The sequence below is a fragment of the Pieris napi genome, chromosome 15 (genome assembly GCF_905475465.1).
Source record: "Pieris napi chromosome 15, ilPieNapi1.2, whole genome shotgun sequence".
NCBI classification, from domain to species: Eukaryota; Metazoa; Arthropoda; class Insecta; order Lepidoptera; family Pieridae; genus Pieris; species Pieris napi.
The window spans coordinates 7,882,209-7,902,613 of record NC_062248.1 but is presented as its reverse complement, the minus strand read 5'-3'; the positions used below and the strand labels follow the sequence as shown (position 1 = coordinate 7,902,613).

Genomic DNA, 20,405 nt, shown 5'->3' with positions numbered 1-20,405 from the left:
TAGTAGCATATGTATAGATTGAATTACTGGGCCGGCTAGGTTCGATTCCTGAGAAAATCATTAATAGTTGATAGATTATTCACTAGTCCATCCAAACAATTAACGGATTCTTTATAATCACTTTGTCAACTAAATTAAATTATAAGGGAACCCTAACAACAAAAATACATAAATATTTATGAACACTAAAGGTTTCTATACGATTCTATTCTTTATTTTATTTATTGTTTATGATATTTATGAACATTAACGTCTATATATACGTAATATTAATATTATTTGACACTATCCCTAGATTCTACAATTTAGCTGCCATAATATATTTTACTATCATAGTGGGTTAAATATTTCCATACGATGTAAAAATTCTCCAACCATTAAGAGGGAAGGAATTCAATAAACAAATTGCGTTAAGTTTAAAAATGTCTATTATTTCATACAATAGCTGTTCCGGAAATAGTAGAAAGTTCTCTCGTAATTGTGAATTATAACTTGCATAAGAACATGTGCTGCGATGAAAAATAATAACTTTTCTGCATAGCAGCTTTTTTACATTTTATTTCTTTTCATAATATTAACAATGAAACTTATTGTATACTTTATATATTTTATGTTAACAACATGTGTGTATTAAACTCGTACATAATGATTAGCAATATTCACAATAGTTGCGCGATAGTTTAGTGGTTTAGCCAGCAGCTCTCGCGATATCTTCGAACCCTGACTGTTCTCCAATAGAATTTTCTATCTAACTAACTGTGAAGAAAAACAATGTGGTAATTGTTTCTGACAAGCTCAGTATACTATACGTATAAATTATTAAAAATACATAAAACTGACTTTAAAGTTACGTAACAAGTAGTAAATGAAAATGTTTCTAATTTGTTAAGTATATTTATTCAAGTCTTGAAGATCTTATAACAAAGTTTGTATCTAGTGTGTAATAACGTAATCGAACGGTAATCGAACATTACCGTGCATACAATAATCGTTTTGGGTTAGTTAGAACAGTAATACTACAAGGAAAAGAAACCTGCGACACTACAACCTTTTTTTAGGTCTGGGTCTCATACGACTGTTTTATCTTTTTAATAGGTCCTGTACACACGGCTTCAACTTTTTGGGTCCAAGGCAAGCCCATACGTGTGAACTCACCATGTTTTCCTGAAGTGAGTGTTAAATGTGCATACAGACAGAAAATTCATTGCCAGCCGAGGATCGAACCTACGACTACTCAGGGAAGAGAGTCGCACGCTAAAGTTACAAGACTTACGCAGACTTCTAAGTAATAATAATAAAACATTCACTAACTAAATCATTTTCTATATTATCCTTTATGTGCAAAGCATAAATCAATATATTATTAGTTAATACTAAAATACACGAACATGGTAAGTATTAAACGATAATAAACAAAGGAAACACGATCATAAATAAGTAAATCTTCAGGCTTAGAATAACAGTTCGTGTCGACAAATTTTCGTACACATTTAGTTTTCGACTTTTTACATACACTGTTAAGGCATCTTGACTAAGCCCCCTTGTCTGTTAACGCTTTGTTAGAAGATAGGCACGAATCTAGCGATAAGGGTAGCAATTCTATTTTATTGTTTAAAATTGCCTCAGCTCTTACGTTTATTTCTACGAACGGATTTGTCCGATAAGTAGAGACCCGAGAAGCGAGAACCTACAATTCTAGTTGGCGCAGCTGCGCTGTCGGCTTTTAAAAAGCTGGTTATTAGGTCCTTTGATGAATTTTAATAGAATAAAGATTTTTTGAGTGCAGTTTTGTATTTAGATTGACATTTTGGTCTTTACGCAAACTATTTAAAAAATTAATTTTGTGGGTGCTGTTTGTTTGTCTGAATGTCATACCAATAATACACAGGTTTGAAGATGAGATATAAGTGAAAGAGCAAGATACTGCAGATGATGCAGAGCGCGGAAAACCAGTCGTATTAAACATTAAGGAAAGTGAGCTACGTCTGGGTAAAACGAACATGCGAACTTATGCAACTACTTAGATATGAATTTTGATTCAATTTGAATTGAGGTAATTACTACTATACTACAAAAATCTGTAAGCCGTTGAGTTCTTATAGAACAAATAATATCTACTTAGAAACACACCAGCTAAGTTATTCATTAGAATAAATATTATTTCTCTTTTGCTTTCTGCTATAATTAATTTACTAAATTGTCAACGTCTAGTGTATCTATCGCTGTCAAGGGACAAGCTCAACTTTCCAACCCATCTTAATTGAGAAAATACGATCAATTCCGTAACTACTAACAACTGAGTGGATAGATTTTCATCAGGCAATGTTTGTAAATAGTTTTCTGAAAATTAAACCATAAAACTTATATTCGAATCATAACATGCCAATCGGTTTATAATAGTACTATATAGCTAATATAGGTCGTTATTAAATTACTTTAGATGAACTTTAAATATATATTTCTAAATTAATAAGAAATATTTTAGGTTCGCCTTGCCGAAAATGTTCTAAGAAATAGCTGAAATCTGAGCCGGACCGGTAATATTTTTTCATTTCAACATCAATTTAGATTATTTTTTTTTTTATAAAAAAATATTCAATTAAGATAACTAGGATTATTTTATTCAACAAAATAGATGATCAAAATGTTCTTAATCCATAGCTAAATGTAGCTAATTACAGTTACAAGAAGCCACCGTCTGTTAATGACATTTTTATTAAATATCTTGTGATTGCCCTTTAATTAATAAGGCTCTCTCTTGATGTATTTTTAATTGTATATTAAGCATTATAAAACTAATCGTAATTACAAAATGTAATTAAAATTTGTTGTAGCATACCGCGTGACTTCGTTTGTTTGGAAATAGGATGGCATGGTGTAAAATATTTAGAGACGGGGGAAATTCTTTTTGTTTGGCAATTAGAATAGTGATAAAACCTTGTGTATCATTATATCTATTGCGTTTTAACATCATTTTCGTAGTTGAAAATGTTTAAGTGTCTAGACGACTACGGCTTTCTTCGATTTCTATACTCATCATCGCAGCTTGTCACCGATTGTATATCATCATATACAATCGGTGACATAAGTCCAGCCACTTTTCTCATTTTAATCCTAAATATTTTTTTGCAATGATACTCAATATTGGTATGCAATCAGTCACGTAATCATGATAATGTACTCATACGTGTCGTCACACGTGACAAAACCCCTTTTTGATATAGAAGTCTAAAATGCATTGTAGGTACTTACTCAAGAACACGTAAAACCAAAAATGTATGTTGACATTGGAATCAGCAATAAAGTTACTACGCACCAGATGCCATATACAAGTATCACATCAATACGATTGTATTTTAATTAAAATGGTACCTCTATATAATGCAGAGTGATTCCGTAAAATTTAAACAAACATTTGAATACTGATTTTTCTACTTGAAACCGGAAAAACGCTTTCCCGCACTCCTAACAAGGATCCTTACAGGATATTGCTTTCTTTCTCTTTTCTAATAAGATTACATTTTCCTAATGAAACAGAAAATGAGGAGATCTTCACCAAAACGAAATTCAAAACAAACGATTCGTGAACGCCGTTTCGAAATAAATTACAAATTCAAATTCATTTCTTCAACAACTTTATTCATTTTTGTAGCGTAATAAATGAAAAACTGTCATTACTGCTTGTTTCTTAAAGTAGGATCATGAGTGACTTTTTTTTATACATGTGTCTTCACTGAGACATCATGGAACATTACAATCGTGCCTAACTTAAGACTAATAAGTAATTTAAGTCTAACCTAATTTACTAAAAAGGATTTTTATCACAAGGAAGTGTCCAATAACACTACTTACAGTCTCTTAAAGGGAAGACACTCTGTTCTTGTGTTCTATTTTGTCTCTCGTTGTATAGCACTTAATACTAACGTGCACTAACACAAATTCACTAGTTCCAATGGTTTTGTCCTTTTCAGTCTTTTCATTAGGCCCGTGGTGTCAAGGAGTTGAATAGCCTCGACATTCACGTGATGGGTGACTTTAACTAGGAATAAAAATACCATACTATACTACTAGTGCTCATCCTCTTCTTTTTATATTTATACAATTCTTTATTTTAAATTTTATTCATTTTTGGGTTAAAAGAACAATTTATTTGAAAATATTTTAAGTGATAGCTCGCGAACAATATAATGGTGACAGAAAATATTTTAAGGCTGTATTTTAAACTAGACAGAGGTGAATATAGACTGTGACCCAGATCTGGTTTAAGATGCAGCCGAGCCAAGTGTTTCACGAGATTCCGTTAAGCCTAAGCTATTTATATTATGCAAAACATAATTTATGACATTTTTCAAATTAAAACTACAGGTTGACAAGATTTTAGGTCAGTATTAATATAACAAGGAAATTTTAAGATGCACTTCTGAGATCAATTTCCGTTAAAATTACTTTAGATATCCCTATGGCTAACTACCAACCGATTTACTGGAAAGTGGTAAAAATCTATATACTTTGTATTAATTGCAGGAGCCTGATTACCTACTTGCTTTTTTTATTAAACAATTAAACAGAAGTAACGGGACGTAACAATAAATAGCGGCGAATGGGCGATTGGCAGTATAAAATGAATATATTATATTAATTAAAACAATATAGTTAAAGTATATATTTATATTAATATAAATATTCGATTTGTAACATGTTATTGTTTCTTATATTTATTTACCATAAAGGTGTCTAACGTGCTAAAATCAAAATCAAAACGAGTCGTCATAAAAGAAGACGGAAAATCTACGAATCGTAGCAATTCCGACATCTTAAGGTAGCTAAAAGCAGGATTAATTCAAAATACGAATCAAAACGTATTTACAAAATAATTAGCAAACAATACTTTATTTCAGTATACTTTTTATACAGAACTTTTAACCCAAAAGTTGTAGACGCTTAAAAATTTTTAATCCAGGTTGAATACAAATTAAATTCACATTAAATACGTATAATTCTATCGCGCTCTGACCACGCAATTTCAGCTAAATCCACTCAAAGAAGTCGTGGACATCAACTAGTTTAACATAAAATGGAAAATCGCCAGAAAAACTTTGTAGCCGCTCCAGTTTGCACTAATTTAGTAAACATGTTACATGAAAAGTGCTGCTTCCCATATTTTTTAAAATGCAATTTTATGGCAAGGGTTTTTGGTTTGTACGTTGTGAACTATGCAATCAGTTATAACACGGCCAATGCCTTATCGCTGTAGAATAGATTATTTAACAGCTTCGTGATCACTTTTTTTTTATAAGAAAGATCAGCGTTCAGTTCCTGACATAAGCCGTCAACTATTTAAGTGTAAGGCTTGCCGGTTTCCCCATAATGTTTTCCTTCACCATACCGGCGAGTGCAAAATGTGCACCTAGAAAGAAAGATGCATTGGTGGGGTTCGAACCTACGACCATTGAGTCGCACACTCTGGCCACAAGGCTAACACTGCTCTTTCTATGTGAAAGGCTGCGCATAAAATACGCCTCACAGCTATTAAATATTTTGTCCCTATTACTCAGGTGCCATGTCCTATTTGAAAAAACGTGACAAAACACTCTTCAGCTATTTAGGCTCATTTATTGTTCGTTCTCTTTCGACCATGATAACACGTTATTATAGGAATGTTTATTAATGGTGTTTAGTCTCAAAAATTATGTTTATCATTCATCGCAAGCTCAAAACCTCAAATCAGTTTTGTTTGTGCAAACCCGTCAAAACGATACGACATTATCGAGCCCATAGGTTGGGTATCTCTGCCTTTGTAAGTGTTATCTATTCAATATTGCAGCCCCCATTTGACTACTTCCACTAGAATGCTTTCAGAACCTGATTTCACATTGACATGTACATTGATCTATTTTGGCCGAATTCACACCGGTTTTGCTGCCTACAATTTCCAATTTGTCCCTACCATGTTTAGCAATCCGATACGAACCTTCTGGTAAGCCTTTTTTTCTTATTGTATTGTTTACACAATTTAGTAAATTCTGTAAATTATATAGTTTCTGTCAACATCCTTGCGACATATGAAATCTTGTAGCATAACGGACTACCATCAATATTTAATGGCCAACTAATATGAAACTATCTGTTGTATACGTCATTTGTTATACTAAAATGGCTATTTCAACTCTGAGTTATAAAATTTATCTAAAAATTGATCATAATGTTATATACCTGGAAAACAAATCGAATTATTTTCCGGATCCTGTATATGTAGCAGTGAATTAGCTTATAAAGTTATTTTTGGTCTCGTAGCCCATATGACAATTTTTTGAAACACGTGACTAAATATTCAATGGCTATAGTATTTTAACGTCAAATATTATCTCGTATAAACTTAGGTACGTAATATTTGATTTACAAACGCTAAAACGATTTAATAATGACATATCCACATGAAATATAGAATATCGAAATAAAACAACAAAAATACTATGACGTAACGTAATATTCATTAAATCATGGCCAAGTATTGGCTTCAGCGAGGGAATCTCATCCTCGAGGGTTGAAGGTTCGTTTCCCAGCTGTGCACCAATGCACTTTCTGTCTGCCTCTGAAGGCAAACATCGTGAGAAAACCAACATATTATCTCAAATCAAAAAAAAAATACCAAAGAAACCAAGAGGCGTATAGGGTTGTAGCGCCACTGGATTATTATTATTATTTTGACAATAGCGCGGGTCGGTATCAATGAAGTTTGTAATACTAAATACATAGTAATGGAAATTGATCGTGCTAAGGGCCGGTAAATTTTTAGTCTACTTATTTTACATTTAATTACACTCACTGTGCAATAGTTACACCAAGTTAAATTTAACCTCTTTTTATTTATACTTCATTGCTACAAGTAGAAGATTTTTCATTACTTAAAGTCTTTCAGGATGCTGAATTAAGTGATTTAGGTTAAGCTTGTTGTTTACGGACCATAGCTCACGGCAACGATCGCCTCTAGCCATGATTTGTATCGCTTCACTCCGCTTCTGCCTTTGATGTTTGATATTTAGTGAAAGATACTAAAAAAATACAAGTAGTTTAAAAAAGTACAAGTTATAGAATTTCTATTACGCACTATGAATGATAGAAATTGTACGTCTCTTATCTCTTAGGGTTATAAGAATTAATTCATTCGATAATAAATATAAGACTCGCAAATTTTATCGCAACTATTTGTAAAGACTTCTAAATCTTATTTGTTATCACATCATTAACCAAAATTCGTGACTCAAGCTCGTAAAGTAGAAACATAAAAATTCATGAGGGTTCTAGATGAATTTCCTATGACTTTACGATTCTAATAAAATACTTGCAACAACAGCGGTTTATTCGTCTTAAATGTTAAGTAGTCATATATTAAGTACTTTAAACCTATATTACTTCACGGTAGCTCTATTTACTTGGGATTTGCAAGTGCAAACACATTACTGTAGAACTTTCGATGGCTTATCGAATTATGTACTCAGTTTCTTTGTTTTCCAAAATTATAACAATCTTAGTAGAGACTTTTGAGAAGGACTTACATATTATGTCAAATAATATCTATCAGTAAATCAGTTTTATAAGATAATTTCTTTTTATATTTTCTTTTGATCATAATCAGTAAGTATTTTAAGTATGGAATTTTATTTATGTAATTTCATCGAAGTATTTAGGTAAAAGGACTAAGGTTAAACAGTTTTGTTGTAGAGTACTAGTTTTAGAATGTTATATTAGTCCACTTAATTGTCTAAAACATTATTAGGTCAACGACATATATATATACGCAACATAACAACTAACGTAACATAACAACCGTTGCTTACATGAAATTATGTTAGCAAGTGTTAAAAATAAATTTCAAGAGAAAGGCAATACCTTAAGATGAAGATTAATATCCAATAACTTAAGAACCGGCATTGCACTTGGAAACCTCCTGGTGTTGCTGGTATCCAGGGGATGCAGTAAACAGTTAACTTTACATGACCCACTGCATTGAATATTTGCCCCAAATCCCATAAATTAAACTTAAACTGCGCCTATAATATTCCTTTTAGAACAATGAGAAATTTTGTCATGTAGTTGTTATTTAAATTAAACATTCGCGTGAATATGCCTATCATACCTCAGGTAAATGTATGGAATGCGCATGATAACGCTACTGCTGACACAACAAATTTGATATGAATGACACTTTGCTGCTGAGCGGCATAATTGCATTTCCATACGTCCATGAATACAATGTTGCCATCAATTTACCGGTACACTTGTCACATAGATTCCATTAGCGAATAATTAACTAACACGCGTGAAAAGAGTTTGGATATTTAACATTATTTTTACTACAAGACATAGACTACTAGATTACTTATAACTATCTACGCTGTCTATGTTAGATTACACAGATTAGGCAAAGAGTATAGAAGAAAATAAGTGAAGTCTAATTACGTCCTATTAGAGTTTACGGTTACTTAAACAATTTGTAAAGATGTATATAATTTCGCTATAGATCCAGATCAGAAGTTTCCATGCCCAATGCTTCCTTGAATTAGATATTTACTAATCGGACTAAATTTCGTAGCTGACTTGCGAGATTAATATTTTATATAACAAAAACAAATTTACCGTTTTAGTATACCATATTAATTACTTTAATATACTTAGTATGTTCATACGAGAATATAAGAATGGCTCTTTATATGACAATTATTTACAGAATTCAATAATTTTACCTAGAATTAAAAATCGTTTTACGCGCTTGTTGTACCAACTCTATATAGAACAAGAAAATTGTCCCCGTGTGTTTTGCTTCCTGTTTTCCCGGTATCTGCCAATTCTTGAAAGGTTTCTTATTAACATTTATTGCATTAACTCACACAACGTTGTAGATTGATTTTCACATCGAGGGTATCTTTTATATAAATTAAATTATAAAGATAAAAGCTTCTGTTCTATAATACTTTTTTTTAATTAAATTTCGAACCTTAGGTGTAACATGGATATAATTAAGTGTATATGTTTTAGTATTACATAAATAGGCATTAAATATAGATAAGTTAAAGCTACAACATAATTAGCAGATTGTCTCCCGGCTTTCGGAACTTTTTTTTTTTTTTTATTAAACAGGGGGCAAACGGGCAGGAGGCTCACCTGATGTTAAGTGATACCGCCGCCCATGGACACTCTCAATGCCAGAGGGCTCGCGAGTGCGTTGCCGGCCTTTCAGGAATCGGTACGCTCTTTTCTTGACCCTAAGTCGAATTGGTTCGGAAATACTTCAGTGGGCAGCTGGTTCCACATAGTGGTGGTGCGCGGCAAAAAAAAACTATATTAAAGTTGTGTTTGGTACAAAAAGATTTGTATGATTTTTAAAATCATACACTAAATTAAGTATTATTTAGTAATCTTATTAAAAAAAGATACTAATAATTAAGTAATTTGTCAGCAAATTTTCATACAAAAAAGAGTTGGCCAATTGTCAACATGAATTTAAATCTTGCTAAATCACATCGTATATGCCACCCAATATGATTTGAACTAGTAGAAAACAAGCATTAGTAGCATTTTATTGAAACTTCATTTCATGGGTTTAGTTACTAGATTACTTATTATTATCTGCGCTGTCTATGTTAGATTACACAGATTAGGCAAAGAGCATAGAAGAAAATAAGTGAAGTGTAATTACGTCCTATTAGAGTTTACGATTACTTAAACAATTTGTAAAGATGTATATAATTTCGCTATAAATCCAGATCAGAAGTTTCTATGCCCAATTAGAAAACGTACGAACGACACATTCAGAAGTCTAACGCAACTAGTTTTTTTTTTGTTTAGAAATTAGATATAAAGTACGGATATTAACAAGAATTCATTACATTACTTTTGTTACTCAACGCCGCTTAATCGTCTGCATTACGGACGGAAAGGGAGACTGCTTTTACGGATGGATCTGGATATAAATTGGCACAGCGGTAGATTATGATTTAATACCACAAAGAATTCTGTTAGCGTAACGGTTCTAATGCTATTGTACAAAAATAATATTTTTCTATACATAAATTATCTGTGCGTGTTTTTGTAAGGAAACTCCACCTAAACTACTGGACCTATTTTGATGAAATATTTTATATGTGTTCGAAAAGTATATAAGACGTATGTACAGGGCAACGTTTGTCGGGTACACATATACATACATATTTGTAATAACATAGTTTATTACAAATATGTATTTACACTACATCATTACAAGAATTAAATTAATAAATATTTATATTAATACTTTCGTTTTATATTTTGGGAAAATGACTTTGGTTTTATGATTTAATATTATTGACTAAAAAATTGTGTACATTATTATTTAACTTTGAATGGACACATAACGTTAACGGTTAACGTAACGTTTAAGTGTATAAGATGGGTATTGGTACAAAGTTAAAACTACGTAGGAATAGTGGTTTCGCGCACCAGCGCAATAGAAAACAAACAAACACTTCTTATATAAGTAATTTCCGAAAGGGCTTATGTATAAGTATGGAAAAACAAATGCACATCATTCTTGCGAGATTGGTCTAAACGTCACGTTTCTTTGCACGTACTTTCATGTTTATGCTTTATGTCCCCTTATACGGTATAACAATAAAATTAAAAAGGCTTTTTATAGATAAATCACTTCTATAGTGCCTATAAGCTAAGATTTGCTTATAAATTAATCCTCAGCCTACGTATCTGTTTTACATGTCTCCTATAAAAACAAATTAAATTGTAATAACGTGGAATGAACCGTACGGATTGCGAAGGATCGTAATGATAAACGAGGTTCTTAATTACCTCCTATAAATCAAAATACAATAAAACTGTCACTCTCAGTTGTACATTCTAAGAGAAATACCGAAACAGAGGTGCTAACCAGCCAGTATATCAGAAAATCAAATAACAAAACCCCAAGTTTTGTTATGAATATTTTTAGCTAATTTTTTAATCTACCTTCAAAGTTTTAATGGAAATACATCTTATCTTCTGCAATATTTGCCTATAGAGAACCCTGGACAAAGAAAACATTGCAAAGAAGCCTACAGTATTCAAAAATCTCGTCGACATTTTAAATAATGGCGAAACTTATAATTTTTCATTCTGTGGTATACACTAGTCATGTAATTCGTAATCTATTCTACAATCTATGAACAGAAAACAATAGAATAAAAGAGCGATCGTTTCTGAACCTATAACTATTGTTCAATAGAAATGTAGCCAGCTTCGTGTATCGCATTTTAAAAGAGTTGTATTGTTTGTTCGTACAATATTTTAATTTTAGTTTTTCAAATTGTAAAAGCATGATTTATGAAAGTATTGATATATGTAAGCTATTTTGACAGGTATTCAAAACAGTAATTGCAACTTTCACTTACTATATACACACATACAGATTTAAACAAAACATAATTCAAGAACTATTTTAAAATATTATTTATATTAATTGGTGTTTTGTTCTACAATTTAATGGAACAATATGGACAAAAACATATATACTGAATGCCTTACTTTGATGTAGTTATATATATGAATCAACACTCTCTACTAGGAACCTCGCGGGACTTCGAAAATTATTGTTTTTTTCACAACCATTCCATGTTTTACCTTTTCAGTTGTAGATATTTAAATTTGTTTTAAGTATGTTGATATTTCTTATCCCTAATACTTACGACGTGAAGTTCTGATGAGTCAGTCACAACAAATCGTTTTGATTACAAACCTCTTATAAATATACCTCCCAAAAGCAAAATATATTACTTTCTACATTATAAAACTTTGTAAAAAATGCGTAATCCATAAAGCATAAAGAATATAAGTCATATATACTAATAACGTTTGCTTTTTTATATTATTAAGATAGTGGAGGAACAAACGTAAATATATACGATTCTTGTCAACGCCTCGTCGGCATCTTACTTTACAAAAATAATCAAACGTAGAAATGTGTTACGTAAATGTCTTTTTACGCAAATATAAGTTTTAAAATTTCAAGGCAATGGTAACAATTGTACTACAAGGGTTTATCAGAGTGGTTGGGGTTTATTATAATGTCATGGTATCAAAGCGAAAGTTCAAGTATCAATTAGTGAGGTGACCTGTCGTTCATAATTCATGCGTCTGATGCACCTGTTGGTAACGGTTACCTGGCTTGTCAACAATTTTGCACGAAAATACCTTGAACCATATTTTACGGGCTAAATGAAGTTGATTTTGTGTTATTATATGTTTGATAATTACTGCGTGGGTCTGGATTTTTATAATCGTAGAACTCTTCACGTTGATCTACATAAATATTTTAATGGAATTATTATAAGGCAAGTAAGAAGATGAAGTCGGATGATCGAGAATTTATAATGAAAGTAGTTGGTAGCAACAATAATTTGTTGTCCTTTGCCACTTGTTGCACATATCAGAACAGAATATCAAAGAAATACCTTTAAACAACGTTGATGTTATGGCTCAGACAATAGTGAATCAGAAAACGCATGTTTTAACGAAGTTAGCGAACACTTTCCTTGAACTATTTGTGTTATTTTTCGACATCTCCTTTGTTTAATTGTAAATCTAAAGTTATAAGGGAGCATCTAAAGTTATAAGGGAAATCAACAAAACCAAAGGCTTAAATAATTTTGTACGGATTTCAAGGTATTTTTTAAATACTTATAATGTGCATACAGCACTGGTGTATATTTAAATATATTTTTAGAGAACGAGGACTATACTCTATTTCTATGTAAGATTACCTATTCGTAAAATACTTAAATTTCATCTGAAATTAGATTTTTCGTTCTAATATATTCGCTTGTAATCTGTATTCCTATACTCGTAAAATACTGTAAGAAACTTCTGAGTGACCTAGATATGTTTTAATATAAAACGCTGAACACAAGACTTAAAAATGTTGTAAAACATTTTGAAGTATAAAATATCATTCAAGTACAATGTGCACTTCTTAAAATATATAATAAAATATACATGCGAGCATGGGGTTTGTAAAATATTAATTTAAATAATTAACTAGGAACTCACCGCGGCTCTAAATGATTGACTAGAGCTACCCTCTATAATGACGGTAGATATAAGTACTTGCTAGAAGGTAATAACAATTCTATTATTCAATGTTAATACTCGGAACAAACGCAGGCAGCTATTTCCCCGTACTAGACTATCTAAAGTTAGTAATTATTTTTTGGGAACTCTTCTTTAATAAAATCCCAGAGGATCCCCTCTTTTATCTCAACCTTTTAATAAATTTAAGAAATGAATTAAACAAAAGCTGTGTAAAAAGGCTTACTATAAAGTTAACGATTATCTAGTTGATAAAAGGGCCTGGGACTAGTGCTGGAAAGGCAACTTCTAATTAATTTGCGATATTTGTTTTAAAATAAGTGTAGTTTGATGATTTGCTATTTGAAAAGAGTACCGGAAGTTTTTTACGCCGGCTTTTTCTCTCGGCCTACACCCTCTGTCTTCTTTGCCGATAAGTAGGGAAGCCTACAGATTCAAATTTAAAGACGCGTCTTAAAATTAATACCTGTATCTTATTATGTTCCATAATAAACATATTTTATTTTTATTTTCTAACAATTTCCTAAGTTGTTCAATCAAAAATTATTGTGACTTAATGATAACAGACAAAAAATAACCATTCAGTCTTTTTATTGACAATTATAATTATACAGTATGTTATGTACCATCAGAAATTTTGCAGCACACCTCAATTGAAAATTTTTTGTTACTGTTTTTTTTTCTAAATAGCCCTTAATGTTCGTAATAAAATAAGGCAATAATTTCTATTAAATATATACTTTATTCAGTTTCTTAATCACCATAGGTACTTCTTATTCATAATAAATTATGAATAAGAAGTAATTAAATAATATATATAATTATTATGAAGATTTAAAACAGTCCTTTTTTTTGCTACAGCGCAATCTGACAAATAAATACCCTAGAACATTTATCCATTTTAGCCTCTAAATTTACCTGTTTTAAATCACTAATTCCGATATTAGAAAAAATATTATGACACGTCATAATATTTTTTTACTAGTAAGAATTGAATCTCATACACTCACCTAGAATTCCCACCATCTGCGCTGACTTGGTTGTCTCGAAGTGTCCGGTGACAGACACTAAATTGTCACGGATAAATTTAAGGCAACCAACAAGGGCTTTGTTTGCACCCCTCTAGAACGCTGAGAACGGCATTATTTTTTTAAAGACGGGAGGCAAACGAGAAAGTTAAATGCTTACAGCCACGCATCGACCCCTAACACCTGGAGGTTTGCTAGTGCGTTGCCGGTTCCATAAAGTGTCTTACAAAGCGCTCTGTCGTTTAACGCTAGAATGAATAATGAATTCTCTCATGACTTAGCACTATTGCTTTAGACTTCTTCTTGATGCCTAGGTAATCATCGCAAGAAGGGTGAGCGTATGCTTGTGGATGAACATAAATCTACTCATCTAGCCTGCCATTGCAAACCGAACATAACAGTGACTATTTCTTTCAAATTTTTACGTGGAGGAGACCTTATTTGAGAAAATCAAAATTGATACATATTTGTTTACCTTTGTTTGAATCAAACAATGAATAAGGTACATTATCAAAAGCAATTAATGCCTGTCCCTTGTTGTCGAGCCAAACCAACATCGTTAAGAATTGTTTCAATTTCCCAAAATTAAACCCTTTATGTAATTTAATTCTCTGTTTAGTTCATTAAATTTCGTATTTTACGCTCATTTTATACGGAATGTTAGGTGAATCTTCGTAGGGTAACAATTGTTATTGATGTTAGTAAATTTCTGAGACTTTCGGGATTGTTAATTCTGTAGAAATCAGCCTTGCGATTCTGTAACTCACTTTTCGAACTCACACAGCGGTTTTTACAGCGGCGGTCTCGCTCAAATCAGTCGTAAAGCAGTCATCATATCATATCAGAATGCCAAATCGTAAAATAACTGCTTTACGACTGATTTGAGCGAGACCGCCGCTGTGAAAACCGCTGTGTGAGTTCGAAAACTAAGTTACAGATTCGCAAGGCTGAGTCATTCGTATTTAAAAAAAAAAATCAAATTGGAAGCTAAAACAGGTGTCACATTGTTCCCTTTATTTAGTTAATGAAACGGCATTAACAGTTGGTCGTACGGTGAATGCCAGCATCGTGATAATCAATCATAAATTATAATAATCATATATAATATAATAATAATAATATATTACATAATCTTTCATAAATTTAATCCATGATATGGTCAAGACACAAAATCCTGATCGCCAAAAATAAAAATAAACATAGTAACAAATCTGATCTAACCCTACACGGGTTGGCCACTGAGATAATATTATTATTGCTATTAAAATAATTTGGAGAAGTGTTGGCCTAGTGGCTTCAGCGTGCGACTCTCATCCCTGAGGTCGTAGATTCCATCCCCAGCTGTGCACTAATGGAATTTCTTTCTATGTACGCATTTAACATTCGCTCGAACGGTGAAGGAAAACATCGTGAGGAAACCGACATGTCTTAGACCCAAAAAGTCGACGGCGTGTGTCAGGTACAAGAGGCTGATTACCTACTTGCCTATTAGATTGAAAAGTGATCATGAGGCCCAGACCTAAATGAGGTATAGCGCCACTGATTTTTTTTATTAAAATAATTTAACGGACTGCTCTGACTACGTCTTTCAAATTTTTTCAAATGATAAATTTCATTTTTCCTTACAAATGCAGACGTGAAACTAAATATACTGACCTGATTTAATGTCATATCATTTAAATATATTTCTGAAATGAAATAAATAAATAGTAACTATTTAATAAATATGTATTTAATTTAAATATATTAATACATTAAACCTTGTTTTAGGCGGTTTCTGTACTTAAGAAAATAATTCTTGTTATCGCATAAAAGTTATTTCGTTATTAATAATAAAAATTACATTGACTATGTATATTAATCTAGTTAGTGCAATAAACAATCAAAAAAACTATACTTATGATAAGAAATAAGGAAAAGTCACGATAAAATTAAATATGTATCAGGTGAAAGGATTGTTCTGAACATTCGAAAGTTACCCTATTTGCGTACACTCAAGCGAATGTGAATAAACAAGCCTACGCACGTGACTAGAATATTATCCCTTATATTCACTATAACCAGGAAAAGCTCCATAACCGCCTAAAATATTGCGATAAAATGAAGCGTGTGCAAATGATTTGCAAGATCGCTACAATCTGATGCAGTATTTTTTTTTTATGTAATAGGAGGCAAACGGGCGGGAAGCTCATCTGATGTTAAGTGATACCGCCGCCCATGGACACTCACAATACCAGAAGGCTCGCAAGTGCGTTGTCAGCCTTTCAAGAATTGGTACGCTCTTTTGTTGCAGGACCCTAAGTTGAATTGGTTCGGAAATACTTCAGTGGGCAGCTGGTTCCACATATTGGTGGTGCGCGGCAAAAACTGCCTTAGTAAACGCTCAGTTGTGGAACAACGGACGTCGAGGTTATACGGATAGACAATATACGAGTAATCCTGAAAACGTTATTATGTTTAAATTGTATTCTATACCGCACGATTTAGTTTCTTAAACAATCCGTGCTTTTATATCGCCTATAAAGTCTATAATAATAAAACAAATAAAGTCAAGCCGTGATTGTTTTTAATTATTATGCTTTCGTCGCATATACCTCAAAGGACAGTGTAGGACTCCTACAGACGTTTCCATCATAATATATAAATGAACTATCCAACATAAGACAATTTTTCAAGTTGAACCAGTTGGTCCAACCAAACGAACTCTTCAGCATTTCAATAATAATATACTAAATATTTATTTTTTAAATATTTATCGTAGTGATGATTCTTGATAATTTTTTTCTGACTGTGTTTACTAAATATTTATTTTTTAAATATTTATCGTAGTGATGATTCTTGATAATTTTTTTCTGACTGTGTTTACTAAATATTTATTTTTTAAATATTTATCGTAGTGATGATTCTTGATATTTTTTTTCTGACTGTGTTTAGTTATTAGAAGTTTTTATTTATTTTTTATACGTGTCATAATTGATTTTTATTAGCTAAGGCCGAATACTCTGCTGATAAAACACTGACGCTCACAAAAACTGAACATAAAAATGAAAAACGTTTTTGATTGACGTGACATTTGATAGGATTTTGCGTCTAAAATAAAATATTCATTTCTATAGCCTTTTATTTAGCTATTATATAAGTTTTGTATGGAATTTCTAACACATAAACTTTACTAGTTAAAAATCACTATATACAATTAAAACGTTTTTAATTATTCTCATCTATAAATTATTCATATAGAATTTAAATTATAAATCCAACTATAGCTTGCTTTATAGCAAGAACTATCACTGATTATCCTGTTTAGAATCCTGTAAAAAGACTGCTAAAATATGGTACTCGCCATAATAAATTCTTTGCTACACCTATACGAATTCTGTTTAATTTTATTGTTAACATGTACAAATTGTTACTTAAATATAAATTAGATTAATAGTCTCGCCTTTTTCTTAAAGGGGACCTCCATTTACGACGGTCATACACCTCTTCCTCACTCCCATAATATTTATGTATGGTTTTGACTGCTTGTTTTCTAGAACATTCCGGAAATTTCCTGTCCGAGCAGGTCAACCAGCCTCTTACCATTAATATTGTAAAGTTAAATAAGTTCACCTCAAAATCCCCGTTATACATCCTCTTCTATTCTACATTTCTTGCGTAATTCACTACTCATGATTACAAGGAATATTAATTATTAGTCTACGCAGCATATTACGTAGATATTATATATATGATATATGAGACGTATAATAGATGAGATTCAAACACCTAGCCAATTTCATTCCATTATCTTAAACGCTTTGCTAAATAAAGTTATTCTTAAACCTTAAACGCTTCGAGAGAATTTCATGTATTATTGCCGTTCTTTACTCATTGAAATGAATGAATGAAATAAATCCAATAATAGGCGGCGTATAGCTACGTAATTAGTAATCGCTGACTGGTTTTTTTAGTATTCACCGAGCAACGGCAATCAAAGGTAATTTTCGCATTTATACGCGTCGACCTATCCCTACAAACCATTCAGTTTTCGGTCAATTCACTTCTTATCACCTCTTTATGGTTTATCTTTACGTCTTGAATATGTTGATTCAATGGCACCTTGAGCACATGTAACAAGTTAATGAACAACAAGTAAAAAGTTTAAAAGTTCAAAGACACACAACTACGTACATACTGGTTGCATTTTTACTCTTTTAGTAATGACATTTTAAAAATGCAATATATGCTAATTCCAGGTAAATTTAGCATGCATTTAATAATGTTTTAAGTTATTAAGCTCCCAACATTAGACAGCTACTAATACTACTCCTGGATTTATTCCCCATAGCGTAGTTTTAATAGACATTACTGCTTACGATCACATAAATTAGAAAGTACAGGATAAGTGCACATTCATAATAAACATAAACAATAATGTGACACTATTAATTATTATGTAAGCATAAGTTGTATAAACAATAATATAGGTATAACACATATTACATAAAACTAATATTAAATATTAACATAAACTAATAATAATAAAATAATATACATTGAAATAAATAACTAAACTTAACTTAAACTAAAATATATCATTAAAAGGAGTCCCTTTAGGCAAGGTTCCGAAGATACTGGCAGCGTTCCCCCTTTGAATTGCTAGACTAATTCTTTGTCCGAGGTAGCTGCCAGATCTTCGGTCTCCTGTGATGTCGACTAACCTTTTTGAAATTTCTTTAAAAAGCTTTAAAGCGCTAGGACCCCACGGACCAAGGGTCTGGACACCGAAAATTTTAGTTGTATTATAATTAAAGTTAATATCTGAAAGCAATTTAAAAGTTTTGCTTTAGGAACAGACAGAACATAGATTGCGTTGTTAGTATTTAAGTTGAAAACGTAAAACGTCCGATTATAACTAACTTTATAAAAAGTAAAAATGAACGTTGTAACTAAGGTAAGTAGTAAGAATTCCACCATATTTATTTAACAGAAATCCGAGTATGTCCTATTTGCTTCAACTCTACCAAAGTCAACTTCCATTACCCGTGGCTTTGAGGAAATACGAGATTTTAACAAATAAACTTCGCGCTTAGACGATATCAAATTATTCTGAAACCATATAGATTTTCAATAGAATTATATTAACAAAATAAAACTTTGGGCGTTCTTCAAATCATAAAAAGTAACGAGTTATTTTATCTCGAGAGGGTCTCCTATTGTTTGAAATTTTTAATCATAATCCTAGAACTGAGAATTATCTTTTCGAGTCAGCCTCAGTTGCGGTATATTTAATCAAATCTCTGGAGTATTGTAACAGTAAGTTGCGAATAAATGAAGACACTGGTTTGTTCATAACGTGTATCTTTTGTTTCTATTTGTAACTCCGAAACTAAATGAAATATTTTTTATAGTAACTTATACTCTATTTTTTTAGTTAGAAAGCAAGTACTATCACGCCGAAAAAGTGTAGCAAAGTTGTTTTATAATTATTATTCGTCCTTAAACAAGATTATTTAAATGCATCGAACAAAATTTAATATTTTGATTTAAGTGTAAAATGCTGAAGTAGATAGTTAAATAATAATTTTATTTATAAAATGCGATGGGTTATATTAATGGAAAATCTTAGACCAATCTGAAAGCCTACTATCAGTGATCGGTTCGGTAAGCCCACAGCTCTGCCACAGTGCCTGCCGCGATAACCCTTATCACTACACGCTCCTTACCGTTTGTCATAAATTTTATCACTCCAATGAGCGGATGTAAGCGACGATCTTTTTTCGGCTTTTCTCCTCCGAGTTAACGAGGCGTAAATTCACAACCTTCCGAGTGTCTTTTTCCTTGTCACAAACACATGAAATTTTCACAAAACGTCTTTGCACAACACAAAAAATGTCTAATAAATTGAAGAATTCAGTCAAAAAGTGAAAAAAGTTTAAATGTTTATAGTATAGCAATTCCTATTAGAGGTAAGGTTTTCGTGTTATCGCGCGCTGGGCAAGTGTCAAACCGATTAAGGTTCCCGTTGCAGGCAGTCGCTCGCCCGGCGGCCAGCTGCGAACTGCGCGGCGCTGTGAAACTGAGTGAAGTCACAAGGGATGCCTCCCGCAGACACCGCAGCGCACGCGCCCGCCCAGATCGATACCCCGCCCTACGCCACCCTGGGGGGACGCGGCCCACACACGCATTCGTCGCGTCACACTTAAGACACGTTCGCTACTTCACTGCGTCTTGATTTTTTAAATAATTCCATTCCGAATTCTCTCTAGAGAGAAAAGCTACAGT

General features: G+C 32.1%; 1 long non-coding RNA gene across 1 annotated transcript in view; it reads right to left on the bottom strand.

The window, feature by feature from the left end:
• Nucleotides 1-20,190, bottom strand: part of LOC125056707 — a 37,483-nt gene extending 17,293 nt beyond the window's left edge. The window contains exon 1 of the long non-coding RNA XR_007118095.1: nt 19,847-20,190. This is a non-coding gene — a long non-coding RNA (uncharacterized LOC125056707). The remainder of the gene's footprint in view (nt 1-19,846) is intronic.
• Between the last annotated feature and the right edge of the window lie 215 nt (nt 20,191-20,405).